The sequence below is a fragment of the Triticum aestivum genome, chromosome 7D (assembly GCF_018294505.1).
Source record: "Triticum aestivum cultivar Chinese Spring chromosome 7D, IWGSC CS RefSeq v2.1, whole genome shotgun sequence".
In the NCBI taxonomy this organism is placed as follows: Eukaryota; Viridiplantae; Streptophyta; class Magnoliopsida; order Poales; family Poaceae; genus Triticum; species Triticum aestivum.
In genome coordinates, this window is record NC_057814.1 from 10,784,889 (window position 1) to 10,803,760 (window position 18,872).

Genomic DNA, 18,872 nt, shown 5'->3' on the forward strand with positions numbered 1-18,872 from the left:
CTCGGTCCTGAATCTAAGAAAGTTGTGTGTTAATTCTCCTGAATCATACCATAATTACTGTTGTTTTAGCCGTAGGTGCAAATACAGAAGAAGAAAATGGGACCTAGTATTATTCAGTCTCCTGAAAAAAATTTAGGGTCAGTCGATTTCCTCCGCTCGCCCGCAGTCCCCTGCCCACTTTCTTCGGCGCCGGCAAATCCCCCGAACCCGCACCAGAACTCTGGCTCCGGCCGTCGCCGGCGGGGTCGACTTCGTCTACGGCTTCGGGCCAAAAATCGTCTGAAATCCAAATATTTGTTGTCAGCCAACTGAAGAATAGCGATTGCGAGGGGAAGAAATACTGTGGTATATATCTATCTGAAGTCTGAAAGAGATGTCGATCTGAAAAGTCTGAAAGAGACCAACGGACCTTTCTTCTCCATTTGTAGCAACAACAAAAGCATCGAAAAAAAAAGGAACCCCAAATTAGATCTACTTATATATGGAGGATACGAATCTAGCACCAACCAACAATTTTAAGGGAAAAATCTAGCACTAACTAAACAAAAACCAGGGGACGAGTCCCCATTTATCACCACCTTCTTGGCTTACGGTAGGTACCTTTCTCTTCTCTGCCGGGGAAGCGGCGCCGCGGACCAAGGATGTCAAGCGTCAAAGGATGGCTGGGGTCGGGCGGGCCGGAGAAGAAGTTGACGGCAAGGGTGGAGGCGGCGCCGTCGCCGGAGTGAATATTTTCTTGGAATTCAAAAAATAATTCTTGATTAGTGAAAACTTTTTAAACATGTGAACATTCTTTGATGTTAGTGAACATATTTTGAACTTCATGAAATTTTTGAATTTGTGAACAGTTTTTGAAATGGTGAACATTTTCCTAATTCATGAATATATATTTTCAAAATATTGAACATTTTTTTCAAATTATAGGACCTTATTTTTAAATCAATAAATATTTTTTTAGTTCTTTGTTTTTATCCACAATCATGTTTTTGCTGTTGCAAACATTTTTTGAAGTTCTTGGACATTTATTGAATTCGTGAACATTTTCTCAAATAGCCAAACATTTGTGTTGAATTCGGGAACTTTTTGAATTCACGAATATTTTCAAAAATCACAAATAATTTTTGAATGCATGAACATTTTTTGAAGTTTAAAAACAGTTTTTTCAACTCACGAACAGTTTTTGAAACTGGGAGCATTTTTCAAATTCTTAAACATATTTTATTCATTTTTTGTTTGAAATCCTGAACAATATGAAGCCAAACAAATAGGGGTGCAACTCGCCCGCACATGGGCCAGCCCAAATTTTGTGCGGGGGGAGCGAGGGGGCGCCTTTGTGCACGAGACCTCCCACGAGAGCTATGTCTCACATTAAGCGAGATGGAAGGAGCTCTAAATGATGGATCCCCACGCTCGCTACAGTACGTTCGATCGCTCATGTTTTCTTCGCTGGTTCTTAGCTTCGGTTTTTTGTTTTTTCGCTTTCTTTTGTTTTTTTCTGTTTTTTTTCTGTATTTCGTTATCTTTTTCTTAGGTTTTTATTTTTTTTCTCCACTTGTTACAAACTGCCGTGATCCAATACAGATCATGAAGCGCAGTCTCAGTCTGTGAAAACCGCGCCCCATTCAACCGGGTTAACGGCCCTCTGTCTCTATGAACTCCAGGTAACCTGCAGCAGACGGCATGATCTCTACAACACTCTGTCTCTATGAACTCTTTGTGTTGACTTCCTTCGCATGTTTTATTAACTCAACACCCAAGTCATTGCATCTCTGTCTGCTTCAACTGTTTGGCCCAAGTTGAATGGAAAAATGAGATGTTCTTTTTCGCAGCTTTTATTATTTCTAGCTTTTATTAGGTGATCTTTGAACTGAACCCGGTTGTGAGATGCCAGCAAAGTACAAGGAAAGGGGTGGACTTAAATATGCAGGGCAAATCGTGAAAATAGTTTCTGCTCTCATCGTTTTCCGCCTCGCTTTGTAATTCTGAAGGGATTACTAAGATCTAAGTACTACTTTGTGTTCTTTTGCACTTGACTACGGATAATTAACATCTGATGTCAATTCTTCTCTCCAACAAAAATGGGATGTCAATTCTTCTCTCAAAGGAGCTTCACCTGCTACAACGGGAGGGGTCAGCTGCCGCTCCACCTGCTCAAATAGATTGCCTGCCTTCTCCCGTGCGCAGAGAGACAGCCTTCGCCATGGACTCCCATGCGCAGAGAGACAGCATTCATGAGCAGAGAGACAGCATTCGTGAGCCTCCGGTCACAAAATAAGCGAAACATGACATGGTTTCTAGGATTATTGTTTTTTTCGAGGAGATCAGGAGCATTCATTCATTACAGAGGCAGATTACAAGTAAAATACAGATCTTGATCCATAACCACCATTATTAGCAGTCAAAAATAAAATGTAGAGCCTTAATCAGCTTGGCACAACACTGGGTATCTCTGTCTGCTTCAACTGTTTTTCATGATGTCAGTATCGCTACTATTAGCTTGTCAAAAAAGATAAGATATTCCTGCTAAAGCTCCTTCTTGTCAGTATCGCCACTATTAGCTGCTCAAGCAACATACACAGCTATATATATAAAGACCAGGAGCGACTTAATCAGCTGCCCCTTTTCACTTCTCCGGCAGGGCTACGAAACTATGACGGGAATACACTGCTACTCAAGTCTGACGGAAGGGCGGTTCGGGTGCATCAGCAAAGCCTCCTTGAACGCGTCCTTGGCATCCTTATTGACCCCATACACTTTGATCTCCTGGAGGTGTAACAAGTGCTCAAGGCCAACTGGTATAGTGCCGCCCCAATCGCATGCACTGAACCAGAGTGTTTGTAAACTGGGCATAGCACCTGCCTCGAAGCCCAGGAACGGCGTAGTGTCTTTCTTAGACCAGATATTAAGGAACTCCAGCACTGGGAATAGCCCCGTGCCTAACATAGCTCTTTCAACAGGGATTTCACATGATCCTAATTCAAGGTGGACGAGGGAGGGAAGCTCTCCAAGCAGATGGACATCCTGAGTTGATGTCTCCTCAACATACAGCTCAAGGATGCGCAGGCAATGGAGACCACACAACCATTTTGGAACTCTCCATAACCACCAGAGATGCAATTCAAGCCGGTCAATATGTTGAAAAGGATTGGATAATGAGCCCAGCTGCTGGCTATCCTCACACTCAACATGATTGTCGCTAGAGATTACCAGAGATTCAAGGTTATAGAGCTTTCCAATGGAGCAAGCCAAAGCATCAACTTTTGGCAACCCCAAAATACGACCTATTGACATATGCAGTTCCCTCAGATTTGTCAGCTTGCTGATACCCATAAAACACTCCAGCGAGCTCTTTTCCATGTCAAGCCCTCGCAGAGTGTGCAGTGATTTCATATTCCCGATACCTTCAGGCAGTTCTGTAAAATGTGGAAGAAGCAGACAGGACAGGTGGGGCAAATGAACTATATCTGAGGGAATGCTCTCCTCAGTTCGCAAACTTGTATGTCCAGTGTCTCCAAGTAAGCAAGCTCACCAAGTTTAGTAGGGAGCTTCATCGGCACCAAAGCACTTACCGTCAGACACCTCAGCTGAAACAATTGGCTAACAGCGGTGAGGTCAACTATCTCCTCCCCCATAGTAATGATGAGCACCCTGAGATACTTGAACCACAAAAGAGGGAGTATAGGGTTCTTCAACAGTAATGACCGAACTTGTAACAGCCTAGCAGCAATAGCCGTGTCATATGTTGCTCCACCAACAGCCATGGAGCTCAGGGACAGTCGGCGAACCATGTTTTTGCAGCGATGCAGCAGCCTTTCCATGTCCTCAGAATTGTATGCCACACTTATAAAATTATCTTCTACACACTTGCTTAGGATCAAATCAAGCATCATGTCGTGTACTGTGCAACACAACACCTCTCCATACTCGATTTCCGATGGCTGAATCATGCTTCTGTTGACGAGCTCATTGAAATAACTCCTGCCAACATCCTCCAAATCTGGCCCATGCAAACTGCTGACGAAGCCTTCAGCTATCCATTGTTTAACCAGCTGATCCCGTCTTATGATGTGGTCCTCAGGATACATACCAAGGTACAAAAAACATGCCCGGAGATGAAGAGGAAGATGTGTGTAGCTAAGGTTTAATATATTTTTTATGTCTTTCAATGAAGGATTTGGGGCAGATTGGGCACGCAAAGATTTTCTTATGCTCTCCCAGTGTTTCCTTGATCTCACCTGAGTAGCTAATAGGCTAACTATAGTGATTATTGCAAGCGGCAATCCGTCACACTTCTTCAGAATTTTAGCCATGACATCTTTAAGATAGGGTGGACAAACAACTTCGGCCCCAAATACTCTATTCGAGAATAACATTCTTGGGTTTTGTTCATTGAGAGGCTTCATTGTGTAAATGCATTCACGGTCACAGCGACATGCCACACTAGCCACATCTTCCACTCGTGTGGTTACTAATACTCTGCTCCCATTACGATTATCTGGAAAAGCACAACTAATAGTATTCCATGCTGATTGATCCCACAAGTCATCAACTACAATAAGGTACCTGTTGAAATGTTTGCACATGTTATATTATTGCAGAATATGACAGTAAGTTGAAGACAGAAACATCAAAAATTAAAACGAACTAGATGCAAGCAAATTTGTTGCTCATATGGCTGAATTAGCATGATCACATGATATTCAAGCCTGAACAATGATGCCTGGCCGAAGAACATTCAGTGTCATTTGGCCGCTTTATGCCTGTAATTTGTAGCCACCTAGCATTCTTCTCCTGCGAGACTTATATTCAGTCCTCCCTCCCAACCCCCTTAGCAATTCATTACACTGAATGAAAAAATGTACAAAACTTGAACCAATTTTCTAGAGATGTATTTCTGCTCTAATATTTTCTTTATAATTTTGAATCTCACAAACGTACAAACAGGAAAACAATAAAACTTCCCACATGCATTGGAAAACAATCATATCTGTAATATCACTGACCAATTACTTGCTACTTCAAATTTAAGATGAGTAGCCAATGCAAGTGACTATCAGAAATTAGTAATTACCTTTTCTTTGCAAGATACTTCCTTAGCTCTTCATTGATGTTGTCCAATCCGCGGTCGTTAGAAGACTCATTTATCCCAAATTTCAATTTTAGGCGATTGAGAAGTACTCTCATATCAGGCCTCAGTGAAACTGAAATGAATGCTACACAATCAAATTCTTCCCTGATCTTGTCATACACCTGTTTGGCAAGTGTAGTTTTACCCAGACCTCCGAAACCCACAACAGAAACAACCTTGAGTTTTTTCTGAGTATCCATCAACCAATTGGAAACCTCCTCCATTGGGCCGTCAATGCCCACAAGGCCGACAGCCTCCTGGTAGATCGCAGGAAGCCGAGGGTCGACAGCTACAAAACCATAGCTAGGCTTGCAATCATCAATCTTGTAACTCTCACATCAAGCATTTGCTTCTACCGCAAGAGTCCTAAGCTCTTCCATCTGGTTGGAAATCCGATGAAGCTCGCACAACCTCTTGTGAAGTTCAGCAGCCTCCGAGAAAAAGCCTACCTCAACATCCACACCTCCGAATTGGCGGGTGAAGTCATCAATGCAATTCTCCATGTCATAGGAAATCTCCCTGAGATCATCCCTCCAATTTTTTACCCCTGGAGCAAGCTCATTCATGAGCTCCGGCAGCTCAAGAGCAGCATTTATGGCGCTCAACTCCTTCTCGAGGAACGACGCCTGCTTCCTCACCTCTTTGCGCTTATTGTACTCATTGCTGATGAAAGTGGTAAGCTTGCCAGTGAGGGTGCTCATCATCCCGGTAGCTACACTCACGGTTGATGCCCTCCTCTTCTTCTGTTGGCTCACTTTGCCATCCTCCTGCTCCACCTCCAGCAATGATGGTTGCAGTTGGAATGGTGCAACATAATCATCCTTCAACTTCAGCTCATCCGCCAGCTTGGAGAAGCTTATCTGCAACAAAAAAAATGAAAACAAGATTAGGAGAACTCACCAAATAGCACATTTGTACTCGTCACCAATGAATGTGGCAAGCCTGCCACCGAAGGTGCTCATCACCCCAGTAGGCAAACTCATGGTTGATGCATTCCTCTTCTTCTCTGAACTCACCTTGCCTTCCTCCCGTTCCACCTCCAGTGCCGATGGTTGCAGTTGGGATGGTACGACAGAATTTTCCATCAACTTCAGCTCATCTGCTAGCTTGGAGAAGCTTATCTGCAACAAGGAAAACACGGTTACGAGAAATCACTAAATAACGTATGTCTACTCGTTGCCCATGAACGTGGTAAGCTTGCCATGGAGGATGCTCGCCACCCTAGTCGCCACACTCACATTTGATGCGTTCCTCTTCCTCTCATGGCTCAATTTGCCATCGTCCTGCTCCACCTCCAACGTTGATGGTGGCAGTTTGGATGGTGCAGCAGTAGAACCATCCATTAATTTCAACTCATCCGCCAGCTTGGAGGCAATGCTTATCTGCAACAAAAATGAAAAAATGGCCATGGCACATCACTACATAATTACTGGTAGATCATATACATTTACTATTGAGTGATTGTACCTGCCCTTCTGTTGAGGTACCAACATCACTTGTACCAGACCAATTTGAGATTTCCGCTTCACCCAGTATTCCACGGATGATAAACCATGTAGCCGGCCTATTCCGCGGGTCATAGTTTGTGCATTCTATCCCTATCTCGGCACATGCCTTTACTTGTTCCAACGATGTGTGGCTCTTTGATGTCCCAAACATGCCCATCCAACTTTCAACTACCTACCAATTGGACAACCATGGTTAGTTATTAAAAAAAGGACAGCACACATTTTAGAATAGAAAAACAAAAACACACAGCCGTACTGATTAGGGCTGGAGACCAAATGCAAGGATAACTATCACAAACTATTTTGAATTTTTCACTTGATTAATTTTGTGTTATTAATCTTTCGATGCACATAATGACTTTAGAAATCAAAATCAGCTTTATTTTACTTTATGTTTTGTGTGGAAGATCACTACAAAGACAACATTCAGATCTTGTCATTTGCAAATTCTAATGTTAATTAAATACACTAATTAAATATACATTGCATTTTTTTCCAACAAGACTGTGATTTCTTCTAAACATGTTGTGTACAACTTTTTTTTGTTGAAACCTCACATCCAATATAATTACCTCATTAACACTGGAGCGCTCCTTATGTCCCATAAGGATCTCCATTACAATAACGCCCAAACTATATATGTCGGTCTTGAAGGTGATTTCTCCGCTATTTAGAAGTTCTGGTGCCATATATCCCCTGCACAAAATTTTGGTGTAGTTTGTTCGATTAGGTGAATGAAGTGTATGCAAAAAATTGGTAGATGACTGATAAAAATATTAAGTTCGCAAAGAGAATTGTTAGCCTACATTGTCCCAAGCTTGTGATCAGTAATAGCCCGACTCTGGCTTCCACTTAAGCGCCGTGATAGACCAAAATCCGCAATTCTGGGGGCCATGTTATCATCCAATAGTACATTCTGAGGTTTGAGGTCCATGTGAATAATACGCTGTTGGTGAAGATAATGTACGCCCTCGCAGATCCCCTTGATTATTTGGTAACGTGTGGTCCACTGATGTCGACAAGATGCATCTGCGATGAGTATACAATATATCAAATAGTTAGTACTGTATGCGGTGGAATAAGCAGTCTAATGAAACAAAAAGGTCTTTCGTGAATGATTGCCCGATTTCCAAACAAATATGCTAACAAGTCCTAAGGAAGTTCTTGAAACACCTATCTCATTGCCAAAACGTGGGTGTGACAGTTGGGGAAAAAAATAACTAGCACTTCAATTCAAAATTGAGATACTCTGAATTTTCTTTTGGACACTCGATTAAGCTCTATCCACAACAGAAAAAGATATTTGTTAGTGCGCTCCTCTCTCTGGGGCAAAGAGGATGAGAATTCAAAATATGTCCAACCAGAAGAGTGCATGTTTTGCAGCGGTATAAGAACAGAGCTGAAAACTACTCCCCGTGTCCCATAATGTAGACTAGTGTCAAAAAACGTCCTAAATTATGGATGGAGGGAGTACCATTTAGTGTGCAAAAGGAATTAACAAAGCTCAGAAGAATGGCAAACAACAAATACTCTGGATTGTAGTTTGTGAGACATTTGCTACTACTATAGTAGAAATGCAAGGAAAGCTATAAGGCTAATCTGATTTTACCGGAGAGATAGTCAGCAAGGCACCCTTTGGGCATGTACTCGAAGCAGAGCAGCCTATGCCGCACATCTGCCAAGACACGCTTCCCGTCGTATGCATCAGTACTTGCTGCATCTGAGAGCAGTACCCAAAAAATTGCACGGTATTCTTGTGCTTGACCCCCGCGAGACAGGTGACCTCGCTCTCGAAATTCTTGTCCAAGATCTCGTACCTCTCAAAGAGCTGCTTCACGGCGATAGTGCGACCACTTGGAAGCACTCCCTGCACCTCACAATGAACCGTGTCAGGTAGATTGTCTCCGGTAAATTAATTTCAGAGCGGAGAGTCTGCTTGCTTACCTTGTAAACCGCTCTGAACCCGCCGCTGCCGATTTCATTATCTTCAGAGAAGTTTCCTGTGATGGCCTTGAGAAGCGAGAAAGGCAGATTGACAGGATCTGCACTTTCGTCGAGCAACACTTTCTCGAGAGCAGCAAGTTCGTTGTCTTGGCCGCCATCCGCCATCTCAGTTGTGGAAGTTAGGTGTTATTCTCCTGAAACATGCATAATTAGTGTTGTTCATTAGCCGTAGTGCGAATAAGGAGTAAACTGGGACCAGCTATTATTCAGTTGCCTGGAAAATAACCAGGTTCAAAAAGTTGACTGAAACCAATACTTTAACTTTTGGGTGACTGAAGAAATAGCAATTGCAGAAAAAAATTAGTGTATCTATCTGAAGTTTGAAGTCGATCTAAAAAATCTGAAAGAGACGGACGGACTTTTTTCTCTCAATTCTAGCAACAACAAAAAAAAAGAAACTATGTGAAGAAAATTAGTAGCATATATATCTATCTGATGAAGTCTGAAAGAGACTCGATCTGAAAAGTCTGAAAGAGACTTTGTTCTCCATTACTACCAGTTAGCAACCAAAAAAATAAAAGCGTCGAAGAAAAAGGAATCCCCTGATTAGATCTATATATATGGAGGATACGGGGACGAGTCCCCATTTATCACCACCTTCTTGGCTTACGGTAGGTACCTTTCTCTTCTCTGCCGGGGAAGCGGCGCCGCGGACCAAGGATGTCAAGCGTCAAAGGATGGCTGGGGTCGGGCGGGCCGGAGAAGAAGTTGACGGCAAGGGTGGAGGCGGCGCCGTCGCCGGAGGAGTACCCTTGTTGACAGGGGGAGGGTGGGAGTGGAGAGGCGGAAGGCGGAGGGGGCGAGGGGGGAAAGCGGCCGTGCCGATAATGAAATGGAGGACGACTTGTAGTCTGGGCGGAGACTCATCAGTGGCGAAAGAAACCACGCACTGCTCCACTCCGCCTCTATCTACCTTTTCGTCGTGCGCGTGAGCCTGATGCTTTTGGAAGGAAAAAGTCTAAAATAAATCTTAAAGTCGTAGTCTAAGTTTGAATCAAACCTTGAACTATTAATCCTTGAAATCAGCACCCTAACCTTATCGATCCCGGTTAATCCCCGACCCTACACCATTCTGGACATGTTTGTCTAAGCGGGAAAAGACAATCCCGACCTGGATTAGACATTTTTCTCACCAACGACCATGGCACACATTGTCTTCTTCCTAATCTCTTTGTCATGTGCGAGGTGAGCTCGTACGCTAGCGTGTAGCCTGTGCGCCCAGACTACTACGGAGATGTATGAGGCGAGCCGTTGAAGCTACGAGTCACAGCAGGCACTCTGAGCTCGCATACGACATCCTTGGAGCACATGAAGAAATTGTAAGTCTGCCTTGGGCTCAAGCGCGGCAAGCGCATCCGCGAGCTACTGCCGGAGCACGCGGACGGGCAAGAGGAAGAGGACCGCCCCTCTACCTCCAGCCTTAGAGGGACGCCGTGAGGAAGACGCACGGCTCGCTCCGCCCTTCTCTGCGCGCAGTACTCGTTCTCGACGGTGACATCCTGCGGGAAGCGCTCGTGCTACACCGCCATGGCATGCTCGTCCGCCTCGGCGACGAGGAGGCGCCGATCCTCGTCGCTGATTAGTCACGGGGGAGGCGCGAGCTCCTGTGCCTGCTTGCGCGTCTGCATGTCGGTGTTGAGTATATTGTGTATGTGTATATTGTGTATTGAGCCCACCTCCTGTTTTCTTCGTATAGTTGAGGTTGTGGTCCCTCTCTGTACTCATATATATACGTGCCTGGTGCACCGATCAATGCACTGTGTTTGCACAGCCTATACTTCATATTCTACATGGTATCTATCGCAGGTCGGTCGACCTAACCCTAGCCGCCGCCGCCGCGCGCCCTCGCGCCGCCGCCGCCGCCGCAGGTCGCCGCTGCCCCGCCCACCTCACGCTGTCGCCGCGCGTCCTCCCCGCCGCCGCCGCCGCCACCCGCCGCCGGTCGCCGCTGCACTCTGCTACCGGCTTCCGCAACCTCCTCCTTCCAACCCTAACCCTAGCCGCCGCCGCCGCGCCTCCCTCGCGCACGAGCTCCTTGAGCGTGCTGGCATGCTCAACTGTCACCCTGTTGCTACTCCTGTTGACACGAAGACCAAGGTCTCTGCTCTTGAGGGCTCGCCGGCGTCGGATGCTCCCTTCTACCGGTCCATTGTCGGTGCTCTTCAGTATCTGACTCTCACCGGACCGGATCTACAGTATGCAGTTCAGCAGGTGTGTCTCCACATGCACGCCCCTCGTGACTCCCATTGGACTCTCGTGAAGCGGATCCTTCGTTACATTCGCGGCACGATGACTCTTGGGCTCACCCTCATGGCGTCCGCTTCTCTAGAGATGGTGGCCTACTCCGACGCCGACTGGGCTGGCTGCCCCGACACCCGTCGGTCCACCTCCGGCTACTGCGTTTACCTCGGTCCTTCACTCGTCTTGTGGTCGTCCAAGCGACAACCCACAGTATCGCGCTCCATCGCGGAGGCTGAGTACCGAGCTGTGGCTAACGATGTTGCCGAGTGCACCTAGCTACGACAGTTACTTCAGGAGCTACATCACGATGTCTCCCAGACTACGGTTGGCTACTGCGACAACGTCTCTACGGTGTACCTCTCCGCCAACCCCGTTCATCATCGCCGGACTAAGCACATTAAGCTGGACATTCACTTTGTGCGCGACCAAGTGGCCCTTGGACATATTCAGGTCCTTCATGTTCCAACTGCACAACAGTTCGCCAATGTGATGACGAAGGGACTGCCGACTTCCACCTTCGAGGAGTTTCGTTCCAGTCTCTGCGTCACTGGCGCCGCTTCGACTGCGCGGGGGGGGGGGGGGGTGGTGTTGAGTATATTGTGTACGTGTATATTGTGTATTGAGCCCACCTCTTGTTTCCTTTATATAGTCGAGGTTGTGGCCCCTCTCTGTACTCGTATATACGTGCCTGGTGCACCGATCAATGTATTGTGTTTGCACAACCTATACTTCATATTCTACAGTCGGTGAAGTTCATCTGCGATCGAGGCCGCCCGGGGCGCTGGAGGAGGCAAGGAAGAAGGCGCGACAGGAGGGAAAGAGTAGCGGTGGGCGCCTGCACGCGGCTTTTAACCAGCGCACTGGGCGACGCGTGCCAAAACTGCCGTGCGCGCTGCCGCTTTTTCCCCGCGCGCACATCTGTTTCACGCTCAAACTTTCACGTATCTGCTGGAGCGCGCCGCGCGGCCTCTCTCGCGCCAAATTGGCGGTTTATCCAGCGCGCCGAATATTTCGCGTGCATTTGAAGATGCTCTTAGTCTAATTCTGTTGACGGCTTGACGCTCAATTAATTTCGACCATGCTCAACTGAAGCGTCTCGCTACCATAAACTTTCGCCGCCGGCCATTTGCACATCTTCACCAGAATTTCTACCACAACATTAGGTTCCTGGTAATTCGTGATTCCTTTTGATTTTCCCAGCATCCTCAATTGCTACTCCAGTGAGTGGAGGGTGCGGTCTGGATGTTTGCCTCCGCGCGCGCCCTGAGGAAGATGATGCAACTGTAGTGTAGATGAGAGAGAGAATGACTAGCGACAGATATTTTTAGGCAAATGACTATTGACTAGAGATGTAGTATTATATAACAAGTGGGCCAGTGTGGTCAGCGAGAGTAGTAAGTGATCCCGGCCGGGATCAGATCTTTTCCTGTTGCGCCAAACAAAAATAGGGTCGGAATTAATCGGGATCAATAAGATCAGAGTGCTGATTTTAGGGATTAAAAGTACAAGGTTTGATTCAGATTTGGCGTACAAATTCAAGGTTTATTTTAGACTTTCCCCTTTTGGAATTTTATTTACTCTTCTCCGGGTGCACCTTAGTGCATGTATGATGCATAGCCTGAAACTGATGCCTTATATATCATATAGGATCGGATGTCACGAAAAATAGATTCGCATGAAGCAGTGGAATCCTCTACAGGAGGCGGTGCTTAGGAAAAAAGTATGGTCCAATGCATAAAGCTAAAAAAAAGTGAAGAGTAGAGATGAATGTGTAGTGTGAGTCTACATTTTATTATTTGATGAGGCCCACTAGTAGTACCTTGCATTGGGAAAAAAATCAATATAGATGCCTAAAGCTATTTTTTGTATAATTTTTTTGCGGGCAAATCAGGGAGCTTTTATTCAGACAATACTTTTTGTTATGGGGCATACTAGTATATAGTTTTCAGATAATTACCAACACTGTAAGACCAGCCATAATCCCGGTTTCCTAAAAAGAGTATAGTTCCGGTTTGGACTCAATTTTCTTTTCAAAGCAAAATCCAGACTAGAACTAGAAAGGGAGGATATATACAACACGAAGTAGCTGTGACGAGAAAGAAACCACGCACTACTCCACTACCTTTCCATCGTGCGCTCGTGAATCAAATGCTTTTGGAAATTTTATTTACTCTCCTCCGGGTGTATCTTATGTTAAGGGCATCTTCAATGTAGATCCGCCAACCACGTGCGTCCTCTGGGCCGCGTTATCCAGACTGTATCAGTCTACGGATCAGTCCGGACATGATTTCTCTAGCAAAATAGAGACAAAAATGGGAGAGCTACGCGGGAGTCCGACCACGCGAAATATAGGAATCCGGCACCCTAGATTCATCAATACCCTTCCCGGACCCCGCGACTCCATCCTTCCCATTTTCCTTCCTTCCTTCTTTCTCTCTTACCTTCTCCGCCGCCCCACCATCCTGGCCACAACGCCACACCCATGCCGAAACTCTGCATCTCCATCACCTCCAGCGCTCCAGCAGGCCTCTACCCCGCTTCTCCTCCGTCTCCATTCAACCCCTATATATCCTCCGACCGCCCTGCCAGCAGGTACCATCCGCTACTGCTATTCTCATCATGCCCGGCAACTGTTTGATGAATCACCGGAGCTAAAAACAGTTGTCCCTTCTTCTTTCTAGCAATGTATTCAGAGTTGGAGTACATATACGAGCAGTATGTTCAGTCGTCTGACGGCTCATCGGACGAGGAGGCGTACTCTGATGGGACGGCGATGATGCACGCGGTCCTTGAAGACACGGAGCATGCGCAGGAGCATGTTCTCAATTTGGGTCATGTTAAGAAACCCACCATCATTCTTGAAGCAATTGCATCTCAGAATCTTTGAATTTGGCATGCCCGGGTCTCATGATGACATCAATGTGCTGCAATGATCGTCGTTGTTTGCAAGGCTGACTGAAGGAAAATCTCCTCCTTGCCACTGTACTGTCATGGACATGAGTACAACATGGGCTACTATCTGGTTGACGGTATCTATTCTCCATGGGCTACCTTTGTCAGCACCATCTCAAACCTAGTTGGACAGAAAAAGGCTCACTTTTCCCAAAGACAAGAAGCAGCTAAAAAGGATGTCGAGAGGGCATTTGGAGTTCTGCAGGCCCATTTTGCAGTTGCTCGTGATCCTGCTAAACAAGACCATTCATGGATCTATATTCCAGTGCCCTCAAGCAACTCAAAGTTTTATTGGCAGGTTCATCGAAGACCTGGGCATCATTAGAGACAATCAGAGAAGCTCCACTACAAGTGTTGTTTTACCTCAGCGTGTTCAGCAAAGGCCAAAAAAAGCCACCCTTGGGATTTTGTGAGATACATGTTGATGCAGGAGTTTTAGCAAGAAGAGGAGGCTCAGCTGCGGCAGTCTACAGAGTTGAGGGGGAAACTATAAGGGGAGTTCAGCACTAGTTTTCGAAGGAGTTCTTGATCCAGCCACCCTAGAAGCTGTAGCTTGCCGGGAGTCTCTCTCTCTCTCTCTTGCAAAGGACATGGGCATCCAAAACTTTGTTGTGGCTTCAGACCGTCAGCAGGTCGTATCAAATATCAACAGGAGCGCACGGGGGACATATGGAGCAATTATCACTGAAATAAACCTTAAGGCATCTACCTTTTATTGTAACTTTTCTTTTGAGAGCCGTGTTGTTAATTATGAAGCACATAGCTTAGCCAAGGTTTCACTTACGAGAGGTCCGGGTCGCCACGCGTTTGGTTTGGTGCACCCCATGACCAAAGATGTATCCCACACCATGTGGACTTTAATGAATAAACTTGGTTTCACCCCTAAAAAAATTATTAATAGGAGAAACGAGAGAGGAGGAGGGAGGTCGTATTTGGCGACCTGTGCGCCCAGGACGTGCGAATGCACACGCCCCTGCGTGCGCCTTGTTGGGCCGAACAATTCCCATTTTTACTTTCCTTTTTATTTTATGTTTCTCTTTTATTCTATATTAAATAATTCAGCATTACAAAAAAGTTCTAAATTGCAAAAAAAATGAATTGTGAATTGTGAAAAACAGTTATTGAAAAGAAACATGTTCGCGATTTCAAAAGAATGACCATTTTTTGAATCTTAATGAACATTTTTTATTTCGATTAACAATTCATTAATAATGATAAACATTTTTTTCTATTTCATAAACAAATTTTCATTTTGATAAACATTTATTGAACTTGATGAACAAAATTTGTATTCAAGAACATTTATAAAAAATGGATGAACAAATTTTGAATTTGATTAATTTTTTTATTTTGATGGACAATTTTTTAGGAATCATGATTTCTTTTGTATTTCATTAACGAGTTTTGAATTCGATGAACATATTTTGAACTTGATGAAAAAAATGTATTCAAGAACTTTTTTTTGAAAAATGGATGAACAAATTTTGAGTTTGATGAACATTTTTGAAAATGATGAATTGTTTTTGAATATGATGATTTTTTAATTCGATGAGCAAATTTTGAATTCTGATGTATGCATTTTTTAAAACTGATGAACAAAAAAATTGAATTCAATAAACTTTTTATGAATTGCTAAACATGTTTTTACATGGATGAACATTTGTTGAATTCGAGGAACAAAAAAAATGTTTGGAATTTGAAAAAAGATTATTGCAAAAAAGAAAAAAAAGGAAAAAGGAAAAGGGAGAAAAACCGAAAGAAAAAACCAGAAAATGGGCCGGGTCATACGAACGCCCAACGCGCAAGGGGGTGCGCGCCAGGTCACTCATCGCAGGCAACCTGCGTGCCGAATAGGAAACCCCGGATGGAAAGGGCTTCGGCCTAGGCTTTGTTGGCGTGTGTTAGTTGTTCTTCTCTTCCTCGTCTATCTACACTGTTCATCTTCCTCCTTGATCTTCACAATTCCTCTGAGCTTTCCATTGTAATCAAGTTGTAATCTCCGATTCTCTTTTTAATGGAGTCCATATAGTACTGGGTATCCAACACAAAAGGGAGGGGACGCGATGTCTCATCTTGACTTTTTTAGGGCATGCTGAGTTGTTATCGCCTCGCTGTGTCGTATTCTCCCGTGCACCGGTGCTGTTTCACACTAGCACGTGCTGGCCTCCATGCCTACCCAACAATTAGTAGCTTGCCACCTCCTCACTAATCTGAAAGACTAAAACAACAATTGATGCCACACCCAGTGGCGTAGCCAGCACAATAAGCCAGGGTGGTCCGTTAATAGAAATATTTACATAACTTTATTTATTTTCAAAAATTTTTTTTACTACACTATATACAAGCTATGGGGAAATTCCAGGGTGGTCCATGGACCGCCCTGGCCACCCCCTAGCTACACCACTGGCCACACCCTTAGTTGATCTAGAGTAAAAGTAGGTTGGCAACCCGCAGTCCGCCAAGTTTGCCGTTTGCCCACTCCGTGACTAAAGTGCCAAAGTCCGTTGATCATGTATTACAATAGTGTTCGTTTGCATGTGTAGTTTCCGGTTATCTTTGTGGGGAAATAGGTAGGACAGCGAGATCACACTAATGATCATGTACATAATGTTGACATAAAGCCCATAACCTGACACATTTTTTCCCTTTCGTTTTCCTTCACACGGAATATCGTAGCATGTGTGCCAAGTTCGTTGGTGCACCCGAGCCTAGCACCGCTATGAGCTACGGGGGTGATCGTCGAGTCGTGGGATGACACGAGACCCACAATCACCGACCTCTCAATTATTTTTGTTAGTGTTTGTTAGCTACTAATTAGAAATAAGAAGAAATAGAAAAGCTACGAAAGTTTGAGCAGTGAAGCATACTTGTGTCTTCTTCCTCGAGCTAACTCTCTCTTGCGTGTGTTCATTGGAACAAGCACCCTAGGTGCTAACAAATGACATTAGAGCCCCTACATGGTCATGCGAAAGAGTAATATTGGCTCGCCGTCGTGCTCTCCTTCTGTCCTGCCTTCCAAGACCTGAATGTTGGGGAACGTAGTAATTTCAAAAAAAATTCCTACGCACACGCAAGATCATGGTGATGCATAGCAACGAGAGGGGAGAGTGTTGTTCACGTACCCTCGTAGACCGACAGCGGAAGCATTATCACAACGCGGTTGATGTAGTCGTACGTCTTCACGATCCGACCGATCAAGTACCGAACGTACGGCACCTCCGAGTTCTACACACGTTCAGCTCGATGACGTCCCTCGAACTCCGATCCAGCCGAGTGTTGAGGGAGAGTTTCGTCAGCACGACAGCGTGGTGACGATGATGATGTTCCACCGACGCAGGGCTTTGCCTAAGCTCCGCGACGGTATTATCGAGGTGTAATCTGGTGGAGGGGGGCACCGCACACGGCTAAAATATCGTATATCAAAAGTGTGTTCTTAGGTGCCCCCTGCCCCGTATATAAAGGAGCAAGGGAGGAGGAGGCCGGCCCTAGGAGGGGGCGCACCAAGTGTGGAGTCCTACTAGGACTCCTTAGTCCTAGTAGGATTGCACCTCCCATATGGAATAGGAAAAGAGGAAGGGAAAAAGAGAAGGAAGGAAGGGGGCGCCCCCCTTCCCTAGTCCAATTCGGACCAGACCAAGGGGAGGGGTGCGGCCACCCTTGAGGCCCTTTTCCTTCTTTCCCGTATAGCCCAATAAGGCCCAATACGTATTCCCGTAACTCTCCGGTACTCCGAAAAATACCCGAATCACTCGGAACCTTTCCGAAGTCCGAATATAGTCGTCCAATATATCGATCTTTACGTCTCGACCATTTCGAGACTCCTCGTCATGTCCCCGATCTCATCCGAGACTCCAAATTCCTTCGTTACATCAAAACTCAATAAAACTGTCATCGTAACGTTAAGCGTGCGGACCCTACGGGTTCGAGAACTATGTAGACATGACCGAGACACGTCTCCGGTCAATAACCAATAGCGGGACCTGGATGCCCATATTGGCTCCCACATATTCTACGAAGATCTTTATCGGTCTGACCGCATAACAACATACGTTGTTCCCTTTGTCACCGGTATGTTACTTGCCCGAGATTTGATCGTCGGTATCTCGATACCTAGTTCAATCTCGTTACCGGCAAGTCTCTTTACTCGTTCCGTAACACATCATCCCGCAACTAACTCATTAGTCACAATGCTTGCAAGGCTTATAGTGATGTGCATTACCGAGTGGGCCCAGAGATACCTCTCCGACAATTGGAGTGACAAATCCTAATCTCGAAATACGCCAACCCAACAAGTACCTTTGGAGACACCTGTAGAGCACCTTTATAATCACCCATTTACGTTGTGACGTTTGGTAGCACACAAAGTGTTCCTCCGGTAAATGGGAGTTGCATAATCCCATAGTCATAGGAACATGTATAAGTCATGAAGAAAGCAATAGCAACATACTAAACGATCGAGTGCTAAGCTAACGGAATGGGTCAAGTCAATCACGTCATTCTCCTAATGATGTGATCTCGTTAATCAAATGACAACTTATGTCTATGGCTAGGAAACATAACCATCTTTGATTAACGAGCTAGTCAAGTAGAGGCATACTAGTGACACTCTGTTTGTCTATGTATTCACACATGTATCATGTTTCCGGTTAATACAATTCTAGCATGAATAATAAACATTTATCATGATATAAGGAAATAAATAATAACTTTATTATTGCCTCTAGGGCATATTTCCTTCACTGAAGACCAAGAAGGACACGTCCAGTGGCGGCAAGGCCGCGCGCGTGCTTGGCAATGGCATCGGCAAGTATACCAGCCGCGAGCTGCGATGTCGCGACAAATAAGGAGGAAGTCAACTCGCCGGCAACATTGAAAACTAAAATCCTAATGTTTGGTAGAATTAAATTCTAACATTTTAAAATGGCACCCCCTTTTGGAACCCCCATATTATATATTTCCCCGGAGAAGTATAGCTCCCCTGTCCTTGAAACCGAAGCTTAGATGAACTTGTAATAAAGTAAAATTTACAATTCTCAAAT

The 18,872-nt window shown here is 45.1% G+C and overlaps 1 pseudogene; it reads right to left on the reverse strand.

Moving 5' to 3' along the window:
* Positions 1 to 2,178: 2,178 nt before the first annotated feature.
* LOC123166991 (disease resistance protein RGA5-like) lies at positions 2,179 to 9,484 on the reverse strand (annotated as a pseudogene).
* Between the last annotated feature and the right edge of the window lie 9,388 nt (positions 9,485 to 18,872).